Raw genomic sequence first — 25,856 nt, 5'->3', positions numbered from 1 at the left:
GAAAACAGGCAAGATTCACCTGAAGAATCACATAGAAATTGGTCTGCAGCTGCCCCTTTTAGAAACTAATTTTGACACTAGAAGCTAGTATTTACTATTATATGTAAACAAGAGGATAATCTTCATTAGTTTGTTGGATCGTTTTGAATGTTTTATTTCTTAAGGGAATTTGAGAGAAAAATAACTTGTTGAATTTATTGAATATTTTTTTCCTAGCCTCTGACACCTACTTTTAGTTCACATCTGCTTCCCCTTGGCCCACACACACATTTCAACTCATTATTTTTGGAAAATCGAAACAAGGTATTTCTAGTACTTGCTGCAAAAAACTAAAGGAAAGTAGACTCTTTAAATATTAAGGAAAGTTTGAAGGGAGGGATCAGTGCTTCTTAAACTCAAGCAGACTATATGTATGTGGAAAAGCTTTTTCACTTGTCAAAAACCAGTGCAAATGAGCATTTTTGGTAGTAAAAAAAGTTTGCTGCTACATATGTTAGGAGGGTTGTCATTTTGGAATAGGAGGCATTTTCTCTTTTAAAAAATTTATCTTGGGTACATATGTCAAGAGCTCTTTTCATCCTTGACTAAGGAATTAAAAATTAAATCTGTTCTTCATTAGATGTAGAGTCTGTTTTTAGAATCCATAAGGAACCGGAATAATAAATACAGCATGGAGTGAAGTTCCTAAACTGTAGCTTCCATTAGGAACAAAATTAAGCACATACACTCAGAAATATCTATGAATATAGAGATTTAGATTCCCAAGTAAAATTACCTAATAGTAGTCCAGGAGTTTTTCTGTCCTTGATATAACTATATATTCTGATAATATGAAAATGATTATCATGTTTTATGGAAGAAAACATAGTGACTTTTTCTTTCAAAGTTGTATAGAAATGTGACTTATTTAATTATTTGGGTAATTTCTGGCATTTTGTAGGCATTCCACAAATGCAACTTTTTCTTCCAGTTAATATTTTGTAGCATTTTTAATATGTAATTTTTTATTGTGATAAAGAAATATAACATGAAATTTATAATGTTAGCCATTTTTAAGCTTAATGTTAAATATATTCACATTGTTGTGAAACACGCCTGTAGAACTTCCAGATTTTGCAAATCTGAAGCTTTATATCTGTTAAACACCAACTCCCCCTTCCCTAACCCTCAAGTCCCTGGCATGACCATTCTGCTTTCTGTTTCTATTAATTTGATTACTTTAGATAGCTCATATAAATAGAATGATATAGTATTTGTCTTTGTGACCGTTTTTTTTTTAATTATATTTTTATTTATTTGAGAGGAAGAGGGAGAGAAAGATAGAAACATCAATTATGAGAGAGAATCATTGATTGGCTGCTTTCTGCACACACACACACCCCCTCCCCCCCCCCCCCCCCTGAGGATCAAGCCTACAACCCAGGCATGTGTCCTTGACTGGAATCGAACCCAGAACCCTTCAGTCCACAGGCCAATGCTTTATCCACTGAGCCAAATCAGCTAGGGTGTGACTGGTTTATTTCATATAATGTCCTAATGGTTCATTCATATTGTAGCATATAACATGATTTCCTTCCTTTTTAAAGCTAAATAATATTCCATTGTGTGTATATACCATATTTTGTTTTTCCATTCATCTGCTTATACATTTGGGTTGCTTCTACCTCTTCACTATTGAGAATAGTGCACTATGAACATAGCTGTGAAAATATCTCTCTGAGACCTGCTTTCTATTCTTTTGGATATATATACCTCAAAGTGGGATTATTGGATAATATGGTAGTTCTATTTTTAATTATTTGGGAAACCTCCATACTGTTTTCCATAGTGATTGCATGTACCATTTTACCATTTTACCAACAATACTCAAGGGTTCTAATTTCTTTGACCTCACCATCACTTATTGATTGATTGGTTGACAGTTGCCATCTTGATAGATGTGAGGTGATATCTCATTGTGGTTTTGATGTGTATTTCTCTGATGATTACTAATGCTGAGCATCTTTTCAAGTGTCTATTGGCTGTTTGTATACCATCTTTGGAGAAATGTCTATTCAAGTTCTTTGCCCATTTTTTCATCTGGTTATGTGATTTTTTTGTTGTTGAATTGTTGGCATCTTTTTATATATTCTGGATATTAACCCCTTATCAGATATATGATTTTCTTCCATTCCATACAATTTTTCATTCTATTGTGTCCTTTGACATACAAAAACTTTTGTTGTCCCATTTGTCTATTTTTGCTTTTGTCGCATATATACCATTATTTTTTAGCAGCTAATAAATGTATTCACAGAAATGTTTCCAGTTGTGTTCATTCTTTTTCTTTTTATTCTTTAAAGTCCACAAGATTATTTTTGAGACTATCTACATATATAAAATGCTAAATGTCCGTCCATCTGACCACCAGGGGCAGATGCTCAACGCAGGAGCTGCCATGATGCTCACTGGCCATCTATACTAATAAAAGGGTAATATGCTAATTAGACCAGGAGACCTTCTGGACGTCCTTCCGGACAAAGCCATGGTGGTGGGGCCAAGTCAGAGACAGTTAGGGGCAATCAGGCTAGGAGGAGAGGGCAGTTAGGGGTGATCAGGCCGGCGGGGGTCCAGTTGGGGGTGAGCAGGCTGGCAAGGGCGGGCAGTTGGGGGCAAGCAGGCTGGAAGGGGGAGCAGTGGGGGCAATCAGGCCAGCAGGGGGGGGGCAGTTGGGGGCGAGCAGGCCGGCAGGGTGGGCAGTTGGGGGCGAGCAGGCCGGCAGGGTGGGCAGTTGGGGGAAAGCAGGCTGGCAGGCAAAGTGGTTAGGGGGGATCAGGCAGGCAGGCAGGTGAGTGGTTAGGAGCCAGCGGTCCTGGATTGCGGCAGTCGGACATCCCCCAAGGGGTCCCAGATTGGAGAGGGTGCAGGTCGGGCTGAGGGACACCTGCCCCGTGCACGACTTTCATGCACTGGGCCACTAGTTTAAAAATAAATGGCACCACGGACTTGGTGCCGACAAATCAACACTTGGCTTCCCCCAAGTGAACACAGGCCCTGCCACCACCCCAGAATGACACCCCATCAAATTGCAGCCAATGCTGCCAAGACCCCATGGTGCAAAATGCAGCACACAGCCCAGCCCAGCCCGGAAACTGTCGCTGTGGGTGCCGGGTAATGACGTCATATAGCGATGCCGGGCTTCCTCTCCCTAGAGACTAGCCTCTTTGGAGTTTCTTCAGCCCAGGAACCCAACTTGCTTTGCAGCCAGGTGCAAACATTTTATAGTTTAACCAAATGTTTGTGAAGCGTTTTCCCATGCCTCATCTCATTTGATCCTCACAGAAGTCCTGGAGTAGGTAGGTAGAAGACTCGGTAGAATGCTATTTTCTTTTCATTAGCTAGAAAATAGAGATTTAGAAAGTTAGAAACTTGACCCCACTGAAAAGAAGTAAGAAATGCTGGAACTTGAAAATGACTTCAGGTTTTCTCACTGCGTAGAATATAGTCAAACACTGCTACAGTTAAATATTTTACCCTTTGTTCTCCCTGCATGATCTACAATAATAATCTACTTGGTGTTGATATTTACTGCTGTGTTGCTGACAATTACCTGAAAGAGAAGTTGGGATGCTTCACTGGACTGGAAAAAGTTTAGCTAAATCAGAAAGTAGGTCTAATTAAGCAAGTTTATCTATATACTAGCTGTAGGTTTTTTGTTAGATTGATGAGCTGTTCCCTCTCTTTGTTAGATTGATGAGCTGTTCCCTCTCTTCCTACTGTATATCAAGTTCCAGCCTGGTGCATGAAAATTTGTGCACTGGGTAGGGGGGCGGTTTCCTCATCCTGGCCTGTCCCCTCTCACAGTCCAGGAGCCCTCAGATGTTCTACTGATGGCTTAGGCCTGCTCCCCTAAGCCACAGTCTGGCCTTCCTCTGTGGGAGGCAACCTGGCCTATCAGGGGAAGGCACCGCCCCCATCACCCCGCTGCTGCTGCCACTGCCTCCCGCCGCAGCTGACTGCTCTCAGCCCTCACAGCTGCCGCGCCATGGCTTTGTCTGGAAGGACGTCTGGAAGGATGTTTGGCTGTCTGGTCTAATTAGCATATTATTCTTTTATTATTATAGATATAAAAGGCTAAGTTGACTTGCGCATGCACGATGCATATAAAGCTCTCGCTGGTGCCAATCACATGTGTGTGTTTTGATCTGTCATTGCCGATTGTGAAGTTGATTGACACTTCTATTATAATGAAAGGGTGAATAGTGATATTAAAATATTTCTTCTAATCAATTTCCTTTCAATGTGCATGAATCTGTGCACTGGGACACTAGTGTAATTATAAAGAACTAGAGGCCTGAAGCATGAAATTCATGCAAGGGGCCCAGCCCTCGCAGCCCCAGCTGCCTTGGCCCTCGCAGCCCTGGCTTTGTCCAGAAGGTCGTCCGGATGGTCGTCCTTTTGTTTGGTCTAATTAGCATATTATCTCTTTATTATATAGGATGGTGTAATTACTTTAACAAATTCAACTTAATTTTGATTGACTTATTTTTTTTTTTTAAGGCCTATTTTTTAAACTTTTCACTGTAGAATTTTGTTACTATAATTTAACTTTGTCTTAATAGGGATTGTTTTAAACCTACATATCAATTTAGAGAGACTTAACTTCTTTACTATGTTGATTCTTCCAATCTGTGAAAATGGTATATTTCTCCATGTATTTAGGTCTTCCTTGATTTCTTTTATCATCATTTTGTAATTTTCATTATAGGTATCTTATATTTCATTTTCTTTTGAGCAACTGTAAATGATACTGCATTTTAAATTTATGTTTCCATTTATTTGTTATCATTATATAGAAGTGCAATTAGTTTTTGTGTGTTGATGTTGTATCCTGAAACCTTACTGAACTCACATTTTGGATCAAAGATTATAGGTACTTTTAGCTTTTCTAAAAAATACAGACAATAATGTCATCTGAAATTTTTCTTTAATTTTTCTTGCCTTATAGCAATAGTTAGAACTAGTATTGTTCCAAACAAGAATGGTGAGAGTGGACATCCTTGCCTTGTTTCCAGTCTTAGAAGAAGAAGATTATTCTGTGTTTTACTGTTAAGTACGATGTTAGCTGTAGATTTTTTGTAGATAGTCTTTATTAGATTGATGAGGTGTTCCTTCTCTTCCTACTGTATTGATACTTTTTATCTTGAATGGATGGTAAATTACATTAACTGCTTTTTATGCATTAGTTGATATGGTTAGGTGATTTTTTATTAGCCCACTAGCTTTCCCGTTGCAGGAAAATTCCTGCAATGGGATTTCCTGCGGCACTCTACCCCGCCTCCGTTCCTCCCTTGCCGCCCGCCTCGCCTTCTCCTCCAGCCCGCCCGCGTTTCCCTTTGCCCCCGGCCCCTCCTCCGCTCCACCTTTATCACCCGCCTCGCCTTCTCCTCCAGCCCGCCCGCATTTCCCTTTGCTCCGCCATTGTCGCCCGCCTCCGCCCCGCCCCGCCCTTGCCGCCCGCCTCGCCTTCTCCTCCAGCCCGCCCGCGTTTCCCTTTGCCCCCGGCCCCGCCTCCGCCCCGCCCTTGTCACCGGCCCCGCCTTCTCCTCCAGCCCGCCCGCGTTTCCCTTCGGCCCCGGCCCCGCCTCCGCCCCGCCCTTGTCACCGGCCTCGCCTTCTCCTCCAGCCCGCCCGCGTTTCCCTTCGCCCCCGGCCCCGCCTCCACTCCGCCTTTATCACCCGCCTCACCTTCTCCTCCAGCCCGCCTTCGTTTCCCTTTGCCCATGGCCCTGACTTCGCTCCTCCCTTCTCCTCCCCCCGCCCCCCTGGCTTGCTTGCTTCTTGGAAGCTTTACTCCCCTTTGCAGCTCTTGGCTTCTTTCGACACTGTCTTGATATGCAAATCAGCCGCCATCTTTGTTGGGGCAATTTGCATACTCGTCCTGATTGGTTGGTGGGCGTGGCTTGGCTGGTGGGCGTGGCTTAGGTGTAGCGAAGGTGCGGTCAATTTGCATATTTGTCTATTATTAGATTAGATTGTGTATTGATACATTTTTGAATAGTGAAATCAGCCTTGCACAGATGGAATAAATCCCATCTGGTCATATATATATATATATATATGTATATATATATATATGAGAAATCAAGGAAGACCTAAATGATGTATGATATATAGATATAGATACAGATATATATATACACACACACATATATATACACACACTAACATATATATACTAATATATATATATATCATATATCATTGCATTTAATTTTTTATTTTTATTTTTTTTTTATTTTTATTTATTTATTTTTTTAAATTTCTTTATTGATTAAGGTGTCACATATTTGTCCTCATCCCCCCATCCCCATCCCACCCCTCTCCCCACGCATGTCCCAATCCCCTGTTGAACTTAACCGTTGGATAGGCTTATATGCATGCATACAGGTCCTTTGGTTGCACTCTCAACCTCCCCCCACCCTCCCCCTACCCTCCCCTATCCTCCCTCTGAGGCCCGATATTCCGATCGATGCCTCCTTGCTTCTGGTTCTGTTCTTGTTCCTCAGTCTATGTTGTTCATCATTTCCCCTAGATGAGCGAGATCATATGTCATTAGATATATACTAATAAGAACTGAATGTGAGACGAGCAATAATAGTTATGCTGACAGGCAAATGAATCAATCTGTAGCGAGCTTCCCCCTGGACCAACAGTTCTTTTGAGACCCAATTTCAATGTCCAGTAGTTCCTTATGTGTACATGTCAGCACTGACCCCTCAGCACTGGATGGTGGACAAATGGTGGTAATGGAGGTCCGACTCCCTCTGGTTTGGTCTCGGCCGAACCCAGGGGCACGGCGTCACCCAGACTAAGGGGCACGTGGCCTCACCCCTACCCAAGGGGCGCGTGGTCTCACCCGGGCCTGGGACCCAGCCTCACCCGGATGGATCCAGGGGCGCACGGCCTCACCCGGACCCAGGATCTGGCTTCACCCGTACCCAGGGACACTTGGCCTCTCCCAGGGGTACGTGGCCTCACCCGGGCCTAGGTGCACGAGGCCCCATCCGGATCCAGGGACACATGGTCGCACCCGGACCCAGTGACGCTTGGCCTCTCCCAGACCCAGGGCCACTTGGGCTCACCCGGGCCTAGGTGTACGAGGCCTCACCCGGATCCAGGGACACATGGTCTCACCCGGACCCAGGGACGCTTGGCCTCTCCCAGACCCAGGGCCACTTGGGCTCACCCGGGCCTAGGTGCACGAGGCCTCATCCGGATCCAGGGACACATGGTCGCACCCGGACCCAGGGACGCTTGGCCTCTCCCAGACCCAGGGCCACTTGGGCTCACCCGGGCCTAGGTGCACGCGGCCTCACCCGGATCCAGGGACACATGGTCTCACCCGGACCCAGGGATGCTTGGCCTCTCCCAGACCCAGGGCCACTTGGGCTCACCCGGGCCTAGGTGCACGAGGCCTCACCCGGATCCAGGGACACATGGTCGCACCCGGACCCAGGGACGCTTGGCCTCTCCCAGACCCAGGGCCACTTGGGCTCACCCGGGCCTAGGTGCAGGAGGCCTCATCCGGATCCAGGGACACATGGTCGCACCCGGACCCAGGGACGCTTGCCCTCTCCCAGACCCAGGGCCACTTGGGCTCACCCGGGCCTAGGTGCACGCGGCCTCACCCGGATCCAGGGACACATGGTCTCACCCGGACCCAGGGACGCTTGGCCTCTCCCAGACCCAGGGCCACTTGGGCTCACCCGGGCCTAGGTGCACGAGGCCTCACCCGGATCCAGGGACACATGGTCGCACCCGGACCCAGGGACGCTTGGCCTCTCCCAGACCCAGGGCCACTTGGGCTCACCCGGGCCTAGGTGCACGAGGCCTCACCCGGATCCTGGGACACATGGTCTCACCCGGACCCAGGGACGCTTGGCCTCTCCCAGACCCAGGGCCACTTGGGCTCACCCGGGCCTAGGTGCAGGAGGCCTCATCCGGATCCAGGGACACATGGTCGCACCCGGACCCAGGGACGCTTGCCCTCTCCCAGACCCAGGGCCACTTGGGCTCACCCGGGCCTAGGTGCACGCGGCCTCACCCGGATCCAGGGACACATGGTCTCACCCGGACCCAGGGATGCTTGGCCTCTCCCAGACCCAGGGCCACTTGGGCTCACCCGGGCCTAGGTGCACGAGGCCTCACCCGGATCCAGGGACACATTGTCGCACCCGGACCCAGGGACGCTTGGCCTCTCCCAGACCCAGGGCCACTTGGGCTCACCCGGGCCTAGGTGCACGAGGCCTCATCCGGCTCCAGGGACACATGGTCGCACCCGGACCCAGGGACGCTTGGCCTCTCCCAGACCCAGGGCCACTTGGGCTCACCTGGGCCTAGGTGCACGCGGCCTCACCCGGATCCAGGGACACATGGTCTCACCCGGACCCAGGGATGCTTGGCCTCTCCCAGACCCAGGGCCACTTGGGCTCACCCGGGCCTAGGTGCACGAGGCCTCACCCGGATCCAGGGACACATGGTCTCACCCGGACCGAGGGACGCTTGGCCTCTCCCAGACCCAGGGCCACTTGGGCTCACCCGGGCCTAGGTGCACGAGGCCTCACCCGGATCCTGGGACACATGGTCTCACCCGGACCCAGGGACGCTTGGCCTCTCCCAGACCCAGGGCCACTTGGGCTCACCCGGGCCTAGGTGCACGAGGCCTCACCCGGATCCAGGGACACATGGTCTCACCCGGACCCAGGGACGCTTGGCCTCTCCCAGACCCAGGGCCACTTGGGCTCACCCGGGCCTAGGTGCACGAGGCCTCACCCGGATCCTGGGACACATGGTCTCACCCGGACCCAGGGATGCTTGGCCTCTCCCAGACCCAGGGCCACTTGGGCTCACCTGGGTCTAGGTGCACGCGGCCTCACCCGGATCCAGGGACACATGGTCTCACCCGGACCCAGGGACGCTTGGCCTCTCAGACCCCGGGGCACGTGACCTCACCCATGCCTAGGTGCACGAGGTCTCACCCGGATCCAGGGACACACGGTCTCACCCGGACCCAGGGACGCCTGGCCTCCCCCAGACCCAGGGGCACGTGGCCTCACCCGGGCCTAGGCGCACGAGGCCTCACCCGGATCCAGGGACACACGGTCTCACCCGGACCCAGGGACGTATATCATTGCATTTAATTTGCTAAAGATTTTTGCATTTACATTCATGAGATATATTGGTTTTTAGTATCCTTTTTGTTATGTTTTTAATTTGGTTTTGGTTGTTAGAGTACTACTAGCATCATGTGGTTCTAAGAAACTATCACTTGTTGAGTTTTGGTGTTGTATCAAATATCTATAATTACCTGAGAAGGCTATTAAAATATTCATTTTTTACAGCTACATATCTCTGTGAGGCCAAATTTTAAAAATATACTTCAGTCAAAATAATTTATCAGAATGAATGCAGAAGCAGATCTGAAAAAATATGGTAAATATACCAATAGAACTTCACAATGTAATCTTCACCAAATGAAATCCCTCAAATTATTCTCATTCTAACAAATGCCATATATGGACATATAACTATATTTTAAGTTGTAAATTATAATAAATAGAATAACAATATTAACTCAGTGATGACTTATGCAAAGATGAAGTAATTTAGAATGTTTTATTAAGGTTTGACTCTAAGATAGTTCAAGAAATACTTGAATTACTGTCCTTTTATTTTGATTATTGTAAGTGGCTTTTCTTTTGTACTTTTCCTCAGCACTTAGTAGTTTGTAATAGTATGAACATGCAAATTGAGATGGAAAAGAATCTGATTATATCAGTGAGAAAAAAATGATGAAGTGAGATAGGGAAAACATTGACATTAACTTACAACACCTACCTCCTGAAATTGTGTATGTTTATTAGAGCTAGTCCCACATTTAATACTGCGTTTTCTATCTTCCAGGCAAAGAGGGAAACACAAAAACTTAATGATTAATGGGAAAGCTCATGAGAAAAACAAACCAATTGCCTAAGAGGAACAAAGTTATTCCTGTGTAGAATTCAGAGTGAAATTTCTGCTATTGTTTCTTTTAAAGTGGATTCCTTATAGTGTGATGCAAAATGTCCTTAACTTTGTTACTGTGACATTCAACAGGATTTGTTGGGCTAATTTTTATAATATTCTTCAATATAGGCCTATGGTATAGCTCTGTGTCTTTGGGGGAAAGAACCTCTCAAGATCTGATTCTTTTCTTTCCTAACATAGCAGAAGATTTACTTTGAGAGCATGGAGATGTAGGTAAAGATCACACTGTGTTCTCAGTAAATAATTATTCATCTTCTTAAAGCAGTTCTGCAGCGTGGCTGTGACCAGCAATGTGGTGTGGCCCCGGTATACAGCTCTCTGATGACCTTGGCTTAATCTAGGAATGGATGTGACAGTGTCTCAAAGAAGGAGGGTTCTACAAATCTTTTTAATTATTTCAGACATATATTTTTATTACCTAAGATTTTGAGGGGCAATATATTTGAGGTTTTATTCCCTGAAAACAGAGTATGGTCTCCTCTCTGTTTTGAGTGCTCACAAGAAAAAGAAGGGTCCAGATATTTCCCGTCCAAACTGTCAGTGCAATGGTCATGGTCTTAAGTTTGGAGTCAGTTGGGTACTTTTAATATGTGTTGAAATAATGAGTGAATTAGAGTCAAGTTTATATCCTAGCCCCCATAACTGTTTTGAAATTACATGCAACTAATTTGATAATAACAGCTAAATATCTTTCATATCAGAAACTTCTATTTTCATCTCTGCCAGATTAGAATTTCCAGATTTAAATCAATGCTCATTTATTTATAATATGTAAAAATAACATAATATATTGTTATAATTATTAGTCAATAATTACTAATATTTAGTATTAAATGCTATAATAATAATATAACTATAATTCATGTTTACATCTTCTCTAAATACCAAAACACCTTTTGCTTTATTGGAATGCCTTCTGGTATAATTTTGACTTAAACTGATTCTTTAAAAATGAGTTATAAAATGAGTTACAAAAATCCATTATAAAGATATTTAAATATTAGATTTTTGCTGCTAATTTATTAGTCTTACTTTCATGGTTGAGATTCTTCTCTATAATATGTAAGGTCTTCAGTATGCTATTCTAGAGGGTGATTAAGAGCCTTCCCTCCCTCTTTCTTTCCTTCCCTCCCTCCCTTGACCTCCCTCCCTGTCTTTCTGCCTTCCTTCTTTCCTCCTTCCCTCCTTCCTTTATAGGATTACTAGGGGCCCAGTGCACGAATTCGTTCACCTTGAAAGGAACTGTGGGCTGTGAAGCTGTGGTGGGCACAGGGGCAGGTCTTGGCCCATCCTCCAAGCCCCCCACCCAGCCCCTCCCGCTGTGGCCCCCAGCCCCATGTCTGTCAGCAGCCCTGCTCCCGCCACTGCTCCCATGCGCTGATGGCACTGGCCCCGTTCGCACCCGCTGATGGCGCGGAGTGATTGGGGCTGGTGCCAGCAGCAGGTGCGAGCAGGGCCGGCATCGTCAGCGGGTGTGAGTGGCAGCTGCTGCCCTGATTGCCTCTCAGGAGCAGGGGGAGGTGGAAAAGCCCTGAGGGGCGATCAGGGCTGGCAGCCGCCGCTTGCACCCATTGATGACGCCGAGCGATTGGGGTCAGTGCCGGGTGCTGGAAGTGGGTGCGAGCAGGCCGGCACCCGCAGTAAGTGTGAGTGAAATTATAGTCCCAGGAGGGACTGTGGTGCATGGGAGTAAAGAATTTTCAGTAACCACCAGAGGCTCGCCCCGATGACAGTGACTAGCACCCTGCCTTGGTCTGGTGCCCCCCGCTCACCTGCTCCACCATCCCGCCATGCTGATGCCCACCATGTTCTGCACTCTGCCACCTGCTGCCAATGCCCGCCATGTTCTGCATGCACCCCCTGGTGGTCAGCGCACATCATAGTGACTTGTTTTTTGGTTGTTCGGTTGTTCCGCTGTTCGGTCTATTTGCATATTAGCCTTTTATTATATAGGATAATTTATCTGTCTCATTTGAGTTTTGGGTAGGGTTTAGGTTTAGGGTCCCTTTGTTAGGCTGTGTCCTCTAATTTGTGGGTTCTTGTTTGTGAGGAGCCCGCTAAATGGACTGGGAAGAGGAGAAAGAAAAGCTTCTTTGGTTCATGTAGTTCCCTGGGCACATTTGTAACTTGACCTCCCTTTCTGACTGGTGTCTGTAGCATTTTTATCCTGATGGTCTACTTAAGCAGCTGCCTCAGATGAATAGATGATGAATAGTAATAGATGATATTTATTATTTTAACTCTGTGAAGTTTAATTATGTATTTGGTAGGTAAGAGAGATGTTATTATAAAATTAAATGGACTAAAATGAGGAAAATAGGAAATTCATTGTCTGGTTATAGGCTACCTAAGGGAATTATATTCAGAGTACAAACTAAATATTTAGCATAGTATTGGTGAAATAGTCATATAAACATTGTTAATGGAATTAAGTGAATAAGGAAAACATTGCTATAAACTTACCTAAATTGTCTGTCTTGGGATCACAGTAAGGCTTTGCAAATTATTACTTGTACCCTCCCCCATGGCCCTTTTTCTTGCCTGAAAGAATCACGTTTAAATTGAAATTCAAACGTAGCAAACTCTGAGTTTTGCCTATGTCCAGTCCTTCTGCCTGTGCTTGGAGAGGAAATACTGGGCTTATGACCAATTCTTTACCCTCTTTGGACATCATCAGAACTGTAGATGCTGCAGCCTGTTTTTTCCTGAGATGAATCAGCGGTGCTGTCTGCCAGTCTGCTCCAGCACGGTTGGCTGTTGACTAATAGTTGGGCCCGTGGTGTAACGTGAAGCTGCATAAATTAGAAGATCATAAAGTCATTTGATTTGAGCCAAAACTTGAAGCAAAAATATGGTATGTGATTTTCTTTTTCACATTTAAGATTGTATAAGTTTGTAACTAGGAATATTAAAGCTTAACTTTGCAGAAAGACTGGCAAAGGCATGGATTCCTGAAATAGATTTTTATGGAGCATGATCTCTGGAATGCTTCCAATTATAGTTCTCATTTCTATCTGATTAAAATTTAAAATTGCTTTCTTAGAATTTTAAATTTATATAGTTTTCATACCAGCTGGTACTTAATATATACAGTGAATGTTATGTGTTAAATCTTTTATTTAGTCAGATCACTGTGATAATATTGCACTTTTGTCTGATCAGGGATATAAAATTAAAACCCTATATTTGTTTATGTACATATATATCTATATATCTATATTATACATTTTTAAAAGGCTTTTTTGAGTTATCAAATAATCCCAATATTTCAATAAAGTTAAGAAATTGGAAAGATATGATAAAATGCCTTTATTTAAATGAACAAAGATGATAAAGAGAGTTGGGTGGTGTTAAGAAGTTAAGATCAAGAGAGAGTAAATGGTTGTTTCTTTCCTTTTGATTGATGTTTTAGCAGAAATGTTTTCTTTCCCATTACCATTCATAAACTGGAAACAAACCACAACTTATTTAGTGTCTTTTATTTGGTAAGTGTTCAATAAATATGTTTAGTTAAAAGCAAATATGGAAACAGGAATGGAAAAAGTCAATTTAATGTTAAAATACATAAGAGAGTAGGCTGTTATAAACATTGTAAGCTAATCCAGGAGAGCTACTTTTAAAGTTTGTCTTCCTCCTTCTTTGATGTAATCTTTGGCAGAACAGAGTATCGTCTAGACTAGATGTGGATAAGCCAAATATTAAAGTGACTAGTGGTAATTTGTGATTATTCAGAAAAATGGAATATGTGATTCATTCTTAACTTATAATTTGTATCACCAAAATCTCATGAGTAAAGTAATGGAGAGCTGCTGTACCTTTAAACAAGTTATGCTCCACTGTGTATCAGGCTCTGTCTTGTTCCATTGCTCGGAGAGACACTGTCCTTTCCAGTGAAGAACTTTAAAACAAGTGCTTTAAAAATGCAGTAAATGTTGTTGATGTAACAGTGGTGATGCACTGAAGGACAGTTAATTCTGCCTCGGGACAGAAGGAAAGAGGGGACAGCTAAGCTGTGCTTGAATGGTGGGTAGAGAAGAAAAGCATCCTAGGAGCAGAGGCAAACACAAACAAATATATGCAAATTAGAAAATGAATAATATTTTCAGGATTGTCTTTGCAATCTCATGCTTTTATCTCTAGCTAGAATATCTTTCAAACATATTTGGCTGCTATTCATGTTAACTAATACAATTTACTTCACACACACACACACAAATAAGTTTCAAAACTCAGTACTTATAATTAATACTTTTATACTATATGCAATGCAGTCTGGCACTGTTATGTTTTCCTCTAATCTATTCTAATTAAAAAAAAGTTTACTGACTTGCACTAAATTGTTTTCATTACTCTCTATGGGTTATGGTCTGTATTTAAAAATCAATCAAACAAACAAACAAACCTGTACTAGAGCTCAGGATTCATAGGGAGGCCCCTTTCAGACCCAATGGGCATATTTGCAAAGGAACTAACACTGATCTTTCTCAGCAGTGTTTCGAGACTGTAATACACATACTGGTGGCTTTAGCATATTTGTAGTTCAGAAGGTAACATGGTATAGTACACAGGTTTTGAGAGTTGAGAAGACTTGTCTAAGTTGCTGAATCTCTCTGAATCTCAGTTTTCTCATCTGTAAAATGGAATTAATAAAACAATCTATTAGGACTAAATGAAATAACATCTGTTTTAAGATGGCTCTCAAACTTGACTATACATTTAAAGCACAGGGAGCTTAACAAATTTCCATACTCAGGCTGCTTCCCAGACCAGTTAATTTCAATTATATTAGAGAAATATCCAGAAGTGGTATTCTTAGATCATGTGGTAGTTTTGTGTTAAATTTTTCAGTAACCTCCATACTGTTTTTCATAGTGGCTGTACCATTTTATATTCCCACCAATAGTATGCAAGGGTTTCAGTTTCTTCTCATTCTTATAAACACTTGTTAACTTTTGGTTTCAGCCATTCTCACAAGTGTGAGGTGATTATATATATATATTTTTATCTTTATTGTTGAAAGTATTACCGATTTACCCTTCTTTCCCCCTCTTTGCCCCCCTCCCCCCATTCCTTCCCTTGCCTCAGGCCTTCACCATCCTACTGTCTGTGTTCATGGGCAATGCCTATCCTATATAATAAAAGCCTAGGTGGCGTCACATGACATCATCACAAGATAGCCGCTGCGACATCATCATAAGATGGCCGCCACAAGATGGCCGCCACAAGATGGTCACCACAAGATGGCTGGCAGGGAAGGGCATTTGGGGGTGATCAGATCAGCAGGGGAGCAGTTAGGAATCAATCAGGCTGGCAGGGGAGTGGTTAGGGGGCGATCAGGCTGGCAGGCAGAAGTGGTTAGGGACAATCAGGCAGGCAGGCAGGTGAGTGATTAGGAGCCAGCAGTCCCGGATTTTGAGAGGGATCGGGCCTAAACTGGCAGTCGAACATCCCCCCAAGTGATCCCAGATTGGAGAGGGTGCAGGCAGAGTTGAGGGACACCCCCTCCCATGTATGAATTTTGTGCACCAGGCCTCTAGTATGCATTAAAGTTCTTTGGTTAATCTCTCCCCCCTACCCTGGCCCCCTTCTCTTTGAAATTCATCATCTGTTCCATGTTTCCATGCCTCTGGTTCTATTTTATTCATCACTTTATTGTGTTCATTAGATTCCACATGTAAGTGAGATCATGTGATATTTGTCTTTCTCTGATTGGCTTATATCACTTAGCATAATCATCTCTAGGTCCCTCCAGGCTGTCTCAAAGGGCAAAAGATTCTTCTTTTTTATAATTGCATGTTCCATAGTGTAAATGTACCACCTTTTTTTTTTTTTTTTTTTTTGTCCATTCATCTACTGATGGGGCACTTGGGCAGTAGTTTCCAGATCTTAGCTATTGTAAATAACGCTGCTATGAACATAGGGGTGCATCTGTTCTTTCTGATTGATGTTTCAGGTTTCTTAGACTATATTGTGTCTTTGATTTGCATTTCTCTGACAAATAGTGATTTTTGAGCACCTTTTCATATACCTTTTGGACATTTGCCTGTCTTCTTGGGAGAAATGTCTATTCAAGTCCCCCCCCGCCCCCCATTTTTAAATTGGTTTGTATGTTTTTTTGCTATGGAGTTGAAGGAGTTCCTTATATATATTTGGATATTAACTCCTTGCTAGATATTATGGTTTGCAAATATTTTCTCCCACTCTGTAAGTTGTCTTTTTACTCTTGTTTCATTAGCTATGCAGCAGCTTTTTAGTTTGTCATAGTCTCACTTGTCTATCTTTGCTTTTGTTACCTGTGCTCTTGGTGTCCTATCTAAGACATTGGTGCTGAGACCGCTGTTATGGAACATTTCTCCTATGTTTTCTTCTAGTAGTTTTACAGTTTCAGATTTTATGTTGAAGTCTTTAATCCATTTTGAGTTAATTTTTTGCATGTGGTGTAAGATAAGGGTCCAATTTCATTATTTTACATAAAAATATCCAGTTTTCCCAACACCAATTGTTGAAGAGATTATCTTTTCCCCATTGCTTATTGATCATTTTTACATGGGTTTATTTCTGGGCTCTCTTATTGTTCCATTGGTCCATATGTCTATCCTTATGAGTGTTATACTGTTTTAATTATAATAACTTAGTAATATATTTTGAAACCACAAAGTGTGATTACTTCAGCTTTATTCTTCCTTAAAATTGTTTTGGGTTTTTATAGTTCTTTGTAGTTCCATATGAATTTTAGGATTGCTGTTTCTGTTTTTGTAAAAAATGCCTTTGGAATGTTTTTTTTTCAAATATGTTTTTATTGATTTTTTTAGAGAAAGAGGAAGGGAGAGGGAGAGAGATATAGAAATATCAATTGGCTATTTCCTGCATGCCTCTTACTGGGGATTGAGCCTGCAACTTGGGCATGTACCCTGTCTGGGAATCAAACTATTGACTTCTTGGTGCATAGGATGACATTCAGTCCACTGAGCCACACCAGCTGGGCAGTCCCTTTGAGATTTAGATAGTTGCATTGAATATATAAATCACTTTGGGTAGTATGGAAAGTTTAACAGTTTTAAGTATTCCAATCCATGAACATGGGATGTTTTCCCATTTACTTGTGTCTTCTTTCATTTTTTTTTATCAATGTTTAATATTTTTTAATGTGTAAGTCTCTCATATTTTAGTTACACTTATTCCTTGGTATTTTATAGGGATGTGCATTTTTTTAAAGGTCCTCTGGTGTAGACTATGTCGAAATGCCTGATTGTGAAGCCTGTAGCACAATGTGTGGAACTTGGCAGGTATTTGATACATGTATGGTTCCCTTGATAAATAGTATCAACAATAATATATAGCTAACTCTTCTGTGGTGCTTACTATGTTTTGGGTACTGTGCTAAGTACTTTTCACATCATGTAGGCAATGCTATGCTTTTTAAAAATTATTATTCTGTCAAACAATAAAATTGCTGAGATAAAAAGGGAGAGCTCTGTTTACTAGAGAGGAAAATGGCTACTTTTATCATTAGGAATTCAGTTACCCATGTAATTATTTTAGTGAATCAGAGGAATTGGCTTTCATTGAATAGCCTCAAGAATATAGAGTAAAAACTTTAAAAAATATTTTAGATTCTAGTTTAAACCTTACACCATGACTTACCTAGCAGGTATAACAGATCAATTTGATAAATACCGCAAACACATAACAATTCTAATTTTAGCAGAATTGTATGGGGTAGATTGTGACTAGTATATATATTCCAGATAGTACAAAGAATGAGCATTAACCTATGAATACTTCTTCCATATTTCATTATTGACATCAAAATGTGTTAGGTTTAATATCATGATGAGAAGACTTTTTATTATCAAGGTCAATATTTTTCTGTTAAATTAATTAGAGATATTTAGTAGTCTGCTGGTATGCTTTTTGATATTATTGATTTTGGTTTTAGAAAGCTTATTTATTAACTAGAGGCCCAATGCATGAAGATTCATGCAAGAATAGGTCTTCCTTCCCCTAGCTGACGGCACCGCCTTCACTCCTGCCAGAGCTGCCTTTCCATCTTTGGCCAGAGCCACCTTCTGCCTCTTGCTTTGTCACATCAATTTGCATATTCCCTTCTTATTGGCTGTGGGCACCGCCATCTTTGTCATGGAGTTACGGTCAATTTGCATATCCTGTCTTTATTAGATAGGATATTTGGTTTTAGGAAGCTTATTTATTAACTATTTTTCAATATGAGTTTTCTATAGTAACTGCTTTAAAAAGAACATCTAAATGAAGATTTATTTCAATTTGTAATTTATTAGGTTTTTTGCATTTAGATAAGAATTTACTCATTTTTGGTGTAATCTTTAGTTTGCTTCTTAGTTTTCAATAAAATATTCTATAATGGTTATTTTTAATGGATATATGTGATCCTTACACTTAGTACATATTTAGAATAAATATTTTTCCCATGTCAAGGAAGTGGATTTATGAATTGCTACATCAACTTTTGCTTAGATTAAATGCATGCTTATCTTATATTTTTCTTTGTGAATTTTTTTCAACCTATTCAATTATTAAAACATTTGTAAGATACATATATTTCTAAATTCAAATGAGTTTATAGAGGTAAGGCTCTTAGAATAGTTCCTGGTGATTAGTAAGCATTTAATACATGTTATCATTATCCACTCACCAGTGACTTACAAAAACGCACAATGCAAAAGCTTCTTATGGTAGAGTCAGATATTTGCAAAAGAAGTGAAAGAATTTTGAGTTTTGTGACTGGGTAAAAGTTTGTATTCCTGCCTGTTAGTGCACCTGAAAATGAAATGCATGATATGCCAAGTGGCATCACATATCACACATTTAAAGTTGTAATTAAGCATTTCACTTTTAAGTGTCTGGTTCTAGGAGGGGAAATTAGCTTTTTGGTAGTTTTACAGATAATTTAGTTTAAACATCTTTGCTCTCAAGAAAAATTGAAGAATTGTAAGCCTCAAGAATGCTTAACCCTTTACTTGTTAGTCTTTGTAGACTAACAAGATTACATTCACTCAGTGACAGCAGAACAGTTTTGAGGAGAAGTATTAGTAGAGAATGGAGAAACATTTTCTGAATGTAGGTTTTGAATGAAGGATTGTTTCCAGAGCATTCCAGTCTGATAAAACCTAACCTAGTTATAACCCCCTGGGATTGGATTCTAGAGTTTATGAGAAGTATCTAAGCCATTGAGTCGAATCTTATGAAGACTGATATGTGTGTCAGTATGATTATTTGCTATGTGGTCTCATTCCCTTGTCATCATTCTCAAATTATCTCCTGTTACATTGTGGGACTATAAAAGTCTCTTGTGATTGGAAATTAAATCTAGAATGTATTACACAGATAGGTTTTAGGAGAGCATTGTCAAAGACTATGTGATTCACTTAGATCCGTGGTCGGCAAACTGCAGCTCGTGAGCCACATGCGGCTCTTTGGCCCCTTGAGTGTGGCTCTTCCACAAAATACCACGGCCTGGATGAGTCTATTTTGAAGAAGTGGCGTTAGAAGTTTAAGTTTAAAAAATTTGGCTCTCAATAGAAATTTCAATCGTTGTACTGTTGATATTTGGCTCTGTTGACTAATGAGTTTGCCGACCACTGACTTAGATTAATGAGTAAGCATATTTTGTAGAAGCTAATGAAATTGTACATTCCTATGTGACTGAAAAAACTGTCTTGATTTAATAGGTGCAAAAAGTTAACATTCAACTGCTCCCTCCCATCTTCTTTCTTTTGTTTTGCTCCTTTACTTTATTTCTTCCTTCTTTCATTCATTTTCTTATAAAAAATTAACTGCATCCTTCTGAAAACTTTTCCATATAAATATGGTGCGCTATATATTTTTTTTCTATTTTGGACTTCCTTTTATTAAAGGGCTTGAGATGTTAAAATGGTGCTAATGAAAAACAAGCCATGGCACTGTTGATTATACGCATACAACTGTGTGGTTCAAGGTGCTGTGCTATGTCTTCCCATCAACTTTATTGATTTTTGAAGAGAAGATAGTGCTCATAGGGAGTTTACTGTAGAGGTCAGTCATAGTAGGAGAGAACTGGTGAATCTGAATATTGACAGCAGTATGGGGGTGAATTTGAGGTTTGGCTGCAGAGTGGCAGAGGGATCAGGTTTTTAAGAAAACAATGAAGTTGATGATGGAACTAAATTCTAGCTTTAACTGGTACCTAGCATGGTCTTAGGCAAGTCAACTAACTTTAAATCTTAGCTTCCTCGTTTGTGAAATGAAAAAACAAATCTATTAAAATGACCTTATGGTGCTATGAAGGGCAAAATGATTCAGAGTGTTAATGCCAACGTAAAACTGTTCTTTGCACCAGTAGTAGGATGCCAGTCTCACCACTTATGGCAGTGTAGTGGGTCAGCTAGGCTGGTAATCAGAAAGGACAACTGGACGTGAACTAGAACCTACAAGAACAAATTGGAGCCTGTATCTGACTCTTGCCCCCTCCAGTCTTGGCAATGTGGGTGACCTCCAGGGAGAGCTGGTGTTCTTTACCATGGGGCTGCTCATGTACCGGGCCCAGGGAGGCTAGACGTGCCAGGATTCAGAGAGGGTGAATGTCACCCAGCAGGTCCTGGAGGAGCTGCAGGCTCAGATGCTGCCCTGAGCCTACAGGGAGCCAGCAGAATAGCGTCAACATGTACTAGTTGTACCGGTTAATAATGCTGATTTTGTAATCAAAGAAAACACTGTAATTTCAAGAGAAACATCAGAAGTGCTTTATTCAAAGTAATGTCCACTGCTAGCTACACATTTTCCCCATCTTTCAGGTAATTTGTGGAGACCGTCTCAATAGAACTTTTCTTGTTTTGAGGCAAACCATTCAGAGACCTAATTTTCCACTTCTTCGTATGTTTGAAGTGCTGCTCAGAAAGTGCGTGTGCCATCGATCGGAACAAGTGGTAATCTGAAGGAGCAAGGTCTGGTGAATACAGTGGGTGGGTTAATACTTCCCAGGCAAGATCTTTTAACGTGTCTTTAACTGGTTTTGAAGTGTGTGATGGTGCATCATCATGGAGCAAAATTACTTTGCCGTGTCTTCTGGCACATTCTTGTTGTTTCACAATCAAAGCGTGGTTCAAATTGATTATTTGTTGTTGGTAGCAATCAGTATTAACAGTTTCACCTGGTTTTAGAAGCTCATAATACACCACACCTTCCTGATCCCACCAAACTCAGAGCATTGTCTTCTTTCCGAAGCGATTTGGCCTTGCAGTCGATGTTGATGGTTGACCTGGATCAACACATGATTTTGTGCCTTTGGGATTCTCAAAATCATTTTTCATCACCAGTCACAATTTGATGCAAAAAAGAATTTCTTTCATGCTGTTGAAGCAACATTTTACTGACTTTTCGGTTTTCCATTTGTCTTTCGTTCAGTTGATGTGGCACCCATTTTCCTTCCTTTAAAATCTTTCCCATTGCTTGTAAATGATCAGAAATTGTTTAATCTTTCTGCAAGTTGTTTTTGAGTTTGACACACATCTTCATCCAATAATGCTTGTAATTGTTGGTCTTCAAACTTTTTCGGTTGACCTGGATGTTCTTTGTCTTTCACATTGAAATCATCACTTTTAAAGCGTTTAAACCAGCGTTCACAAGTATCTTGGGATGGCGTATGTTCACCATAAGCTTCCCGAAGTATTCAGCAGCACTTTTCTTCAAAATAAAGTAATGAATTAAAACTACCCGCAAATGCTTTTTTTTTTTTTTTTTGCACGGAATTCGACATTTTTAACCTTTTGCACTTGCTTGCTTTTTTCTCGATTGCTTTATTCTACTCGGGATTTAATTTTTTAATTACCCCAGATTTTACAAAGTGCGGCAATAGAATAAAAAACTGGAGTTTCTTTTCATACAAACTTATTTATTTGGATTTTTTTATATTTCAAATTATTGATACATTCAATACAATTCGACATACGAGCTGCTACCGATGCTAACCGTGTCGAGTCACACTCAACGTCCGAGTACAAAAGGTTAAGCGTAAAAATATCTATGATGTTAACACCTTCAGAAAATTTGACATATGAAGTTGTGAAGCTTGTTGTCAATACAACAAAATAGCATTTATATCAAATCGCATATATATCAACACTAGAGGCCTGGTGCACAAAATTTGTGCATGGGGGTGTGTGTTCCTCAGCCCAGCCTGCACCCTCTCCAATCTGGGACCCCTCGAGGATTGGGCCTAAACAAGTAGTCAGATATCCCTCTCACAATTCAGGACTGCTGGCTCCCTACTGCTCGCCTGCCTGCCTTCCTGATTGCCCCTAACCACTCCCCTGCCAGCCTGATTGATGCCTAACAGCTCCCCTGCCAGCCTGATTGCTCCTAACTGCCCTCCTCTGCAGGCCTGGGTCCCCCCCCCCAACTGCCCTTCCCTGCAGGCCTGGTCCCCCCCAACTGCTTTCCCCTGCAGGCCTGGGTTCCCCCCAACTGCCCTTCCCTGCAGGCCCAGTCACCCCCAAATTCCCTCCTCTGCCGCCCTGGTCACCCCTAACTGCCCTCCCCTGCAGGCTTGATTGCCCCCAACTGCCCTCCCTTGCATGCCTGGCCACTCCCAACTGCCCTCCCCTGCTGGCCATCTTGTGGTGGCCATCTTGTGTCCACATGGGGGAAGCCATCTTGTGTGTTGGAGTAATGGTCAATTTACATATTACTCTTTTATTAAATAGGATATGTGTAACTCCATCTATTGAAAAAAATCCGCATTATTAACCGGGACACGTAGTACACACTACATATAACTGTGTGGTTTAAGGTGCTGTGCTATGTCTTCCCATCAACTTTGTGCCCAGTGCCCTAAAATGACCTTCAGAGCCTAATAGCTGTTTTACTTCTGCCTTCAAAATTGCAAGCAGATTTCTCTTGTAGCCAGCTCTAACTCAAACCATTCAAGGGAGGGATTTCTAGGAAATTTTGTTAGCTTAGCTAAATTGACTTGTGTCACAGGTCTTTTTTTAGCAAGGTTGTTTTTGGTCACAGTGACCTTTTGGATTTCATCAGATGAGCATTTAAAAGCCATCAAAGGGATTAAGACAGCTGGAGTGAAGTGGGGGAAAGCAATTGGGAGAATAACAAAGACATTTGTGATCAGATTTGCATTTTGGATCTGCATTGTAGAAAATGGGTTGGGGGTGACTAAGGGTAGATTTCAGTAGATCTATTAGGAGCCAAATGAGAGCTTTGTGGTGGCTAGGCTGTATGTGGAGGTGAAGGTGATGGAAACAAGTGGATGGGTTTCAGGGGTACTAGAGGATAAAGAAAATAGGTCTTGGGGCTGGAATTGCTAGTGGTTGAAGGAGATAAAAATGCCAAGATTATGAGTTTGGTTTGAATATTTTGAGTTTTGGTTGCATTGAGAATATCCAGATGGAAATGTTCAGTAGCAGTGTGATGCTAATATGAGTCATTGCTATAGTAGTACAATATAGTAGTAGTTGTTAATATTATCATTGTCTTACTTTCTGGAGGCCTGAAACCATTTCTGATTTATTTATGGGTATTGAGTACATTGCTTATTCCCTGGCATAGACTAGGGTTAAATTTTTTAAAAAATATTTTATTGATTTTTTACAGAGAGGAGAGGGACAGAGAGTTAGAAGCATCCATGAGAGAGAAACATCAATCAGCTGCCTCCTGCACACCCCCTACTGAGGATGTGCCCGCAACCAAGGTACATACCCTTGACCGGAATCGAACCGGGGACCCTTCAGTCCGCAGGCCGGCGCTCTATCCACTGAGCCAAACCGGCTAGGGCAAGGGTTAAGTTTTTAAAATATATTTTTATTGGTTTCAGAGAGGAAGGGATAAGGAGGGATAGAAACATCAATGATGAGAGAGAATCATTGATTGGCTGCCATCTGCACAGCCCACACTAGGGATCGAGCCCACAACCCGGCATATGCCCTGACTGGGAATTGAACCTTGACCACTGAGCCATGCTGGCTAGGCTTAATTTTTCATCTCTCTCTCTCTCTCTCTCTCTCTCTCTCTCTCTCTCTCTCTCTCAGTATAGGTTGTCATAATCACACATTTTCCACTCTTTCCCAGGGCTAACCTTTCTAATTCTGTTATTCCTATTTCCTTCTAGTTCCTAGAGGAGCCTCATTCAGGGGTCAGTAAACTTTTCTCTATAAGGTTAGATGGTTTTTATTGCAACTCTTCAATCCTGCATTTTCAGGACAAAAGCAGCCTGAAGTGAAACATGAACAAAACAGGCAGTGGGCTGGACTTGGCCTGTGGGCTATAGGTGGACCCTTGCACCTAGTCCACTAGGTGTTCTATTTATTTTATTTTTAATCTATTGGCTCTCAAACATATTTGTTTTTTTCTAGCATATTTCCTTCCTGCCACCCCCCAAAAAACTCCCTTTAGACTTTTTCTCCCCTAAACTACATACCATCTTTCCCATTACTTCTTTTTAAAAACTTTAAACTTTAATTAAATGTATTGGGGTGATATTGGTTAATAAAACTATACAGGCTTCTCGTGTACAACTCTATAATACATAATCTGTATGTGTATTGATTGCATTGTGTATTTACCATCCGAAGTCAAACCTCCTATTCTTCGTATTTTATTTTTTTCCTGATTGAAGGTCATCTTTTACTACTTCTGCCTAGTAAACCCTTAGTAATCTGACTTTCTTTGCTTTCTCAAAAATAATTATGGCTTCCACTCTTCTAAATAAGATGACTACTTCTTGATCTTCTTTCTTTCTGATCTTTCCTTCTTTAGTATTTATATGGTTGTTTTATACGATACCCTTTGAAATACCATACCATGTTCTCCCTTTGACTTTTATGACCCTGGGGTCTCATTCTCCTCCTATATCTGATGGCTATATTTCACTACCTTTTAAAAACTTGCAGTAACACACAGAGACACACACACAATAATGTATATAACATAAGCAGTGTACCTTAAGGGTACAACTTGATGGACTTTTAAACATGCAAACATTTGTGTAGCTATCACCCAGATCAAGATATAGAACATTTCCATCATCCCAGAAGGTTCCCTCGTGACTCTTCTCAATCAATTACTCCTGGTCCTGCCAAGAGGTAGCCTTTATTTTATGACTAATATAAATTTAGATTTAGTTTTTCCTGTTCTTGAACCTCATAAATGAAATAATGCAGAATATATGGGCATACTCTTTTGTGTCCATCTTCCTCCACTCGTCATTATGCTGTGATAGTAATCCATGTTGTTGTGGTAGTTGTAGTTCATTCTTTTTAAAATTGTTGTGTAGTTTTCCGTTGTATGGATATATCACAATTTATTTAATCTTACTCTTAGTTGATAATAGGGTTGTTTCTGGTTTGGGCTATTATTGCTAATGCTGTTATGAACATCCTTGTACAGGTCTTTCGGTAGACCTATGCCCTAAAGGAAATGTCTAAAGGAGAAGCTTTTGATTATATGGATTTGGAGTTTTCTGGAGAGTTAAGAACTAAAGGTAAATTGCCTAGACTCCTTTTTTTCCATCATTCTTCTTCTTTTGTCTGCCTCCTACCTTTATTTTTAGGATGTATAGGACTGTTTATGGATTTGTATAGGGCAGTGGGGACTGGAATGAAGAGTTTATTAATAGAGATAACAGAAGCATCAAAACCTTAACAGCAAGGACTTCACTAAGGCCTGTGTGCGAAGCACTTGAAGGGAAGTCTGAGTGGACTGTAAAACTGCAGGGTCCAGACAGAGCTTTCGAGGATGGGGCATAGAACCAAGAGCCTAGCAAG

The 25,856-nt window shown here is 41.8% G+C and overlaps 1 protein-coding gene across 5 annotated transcripts in view; it reads left to right on the top strand.

The window, feature by feature from the left end:
* TTLL7 (tubulin tyrosine ligase like 7) overlaps positions 1-25,856 on the top strand; it is a 144,670-nt gene that overhangs the window by 8,054 nt on the left and 110,760 nt on the right. The window contains exon 1 of one of the 5 annotated variants that reach the window (XM_008139465.3): positions 12,783-12,922. The exons of the other annotated variants lie outside the window; for them this stretch is intronic. The gene's annotated coding sequence lies outside the window, so the exon portion shown is untranslated. Of the gene's footprint in view, positions 1-12,782; positions 12,923-25,856 lie in introns of those variants that run through there. 5 annotated transcript variants of the gene reach the window in all.

The sequence above is a fragment of the Eptesicus fuscus genome, chromosome 9 (assembly GCF_027574615.1).
Source record: "Eptesicus fuscus isolate TK198812 chromosome 9, DD_ASM_mEF_20220401, whole genome shotgun sequence".
Classification (NCBI taxonomy): Eukaryota; Metazoa; Chordata; class Mammalia; order Chiroptera; family Vespertilionidae; genus Eptesicus; species Eptesicus fuscus.
The sequence above is the reverse complement of the archived record's forward strand: the minus strand, read 5'-3'. Positions and strand labels throughout refer to the sequence as shown.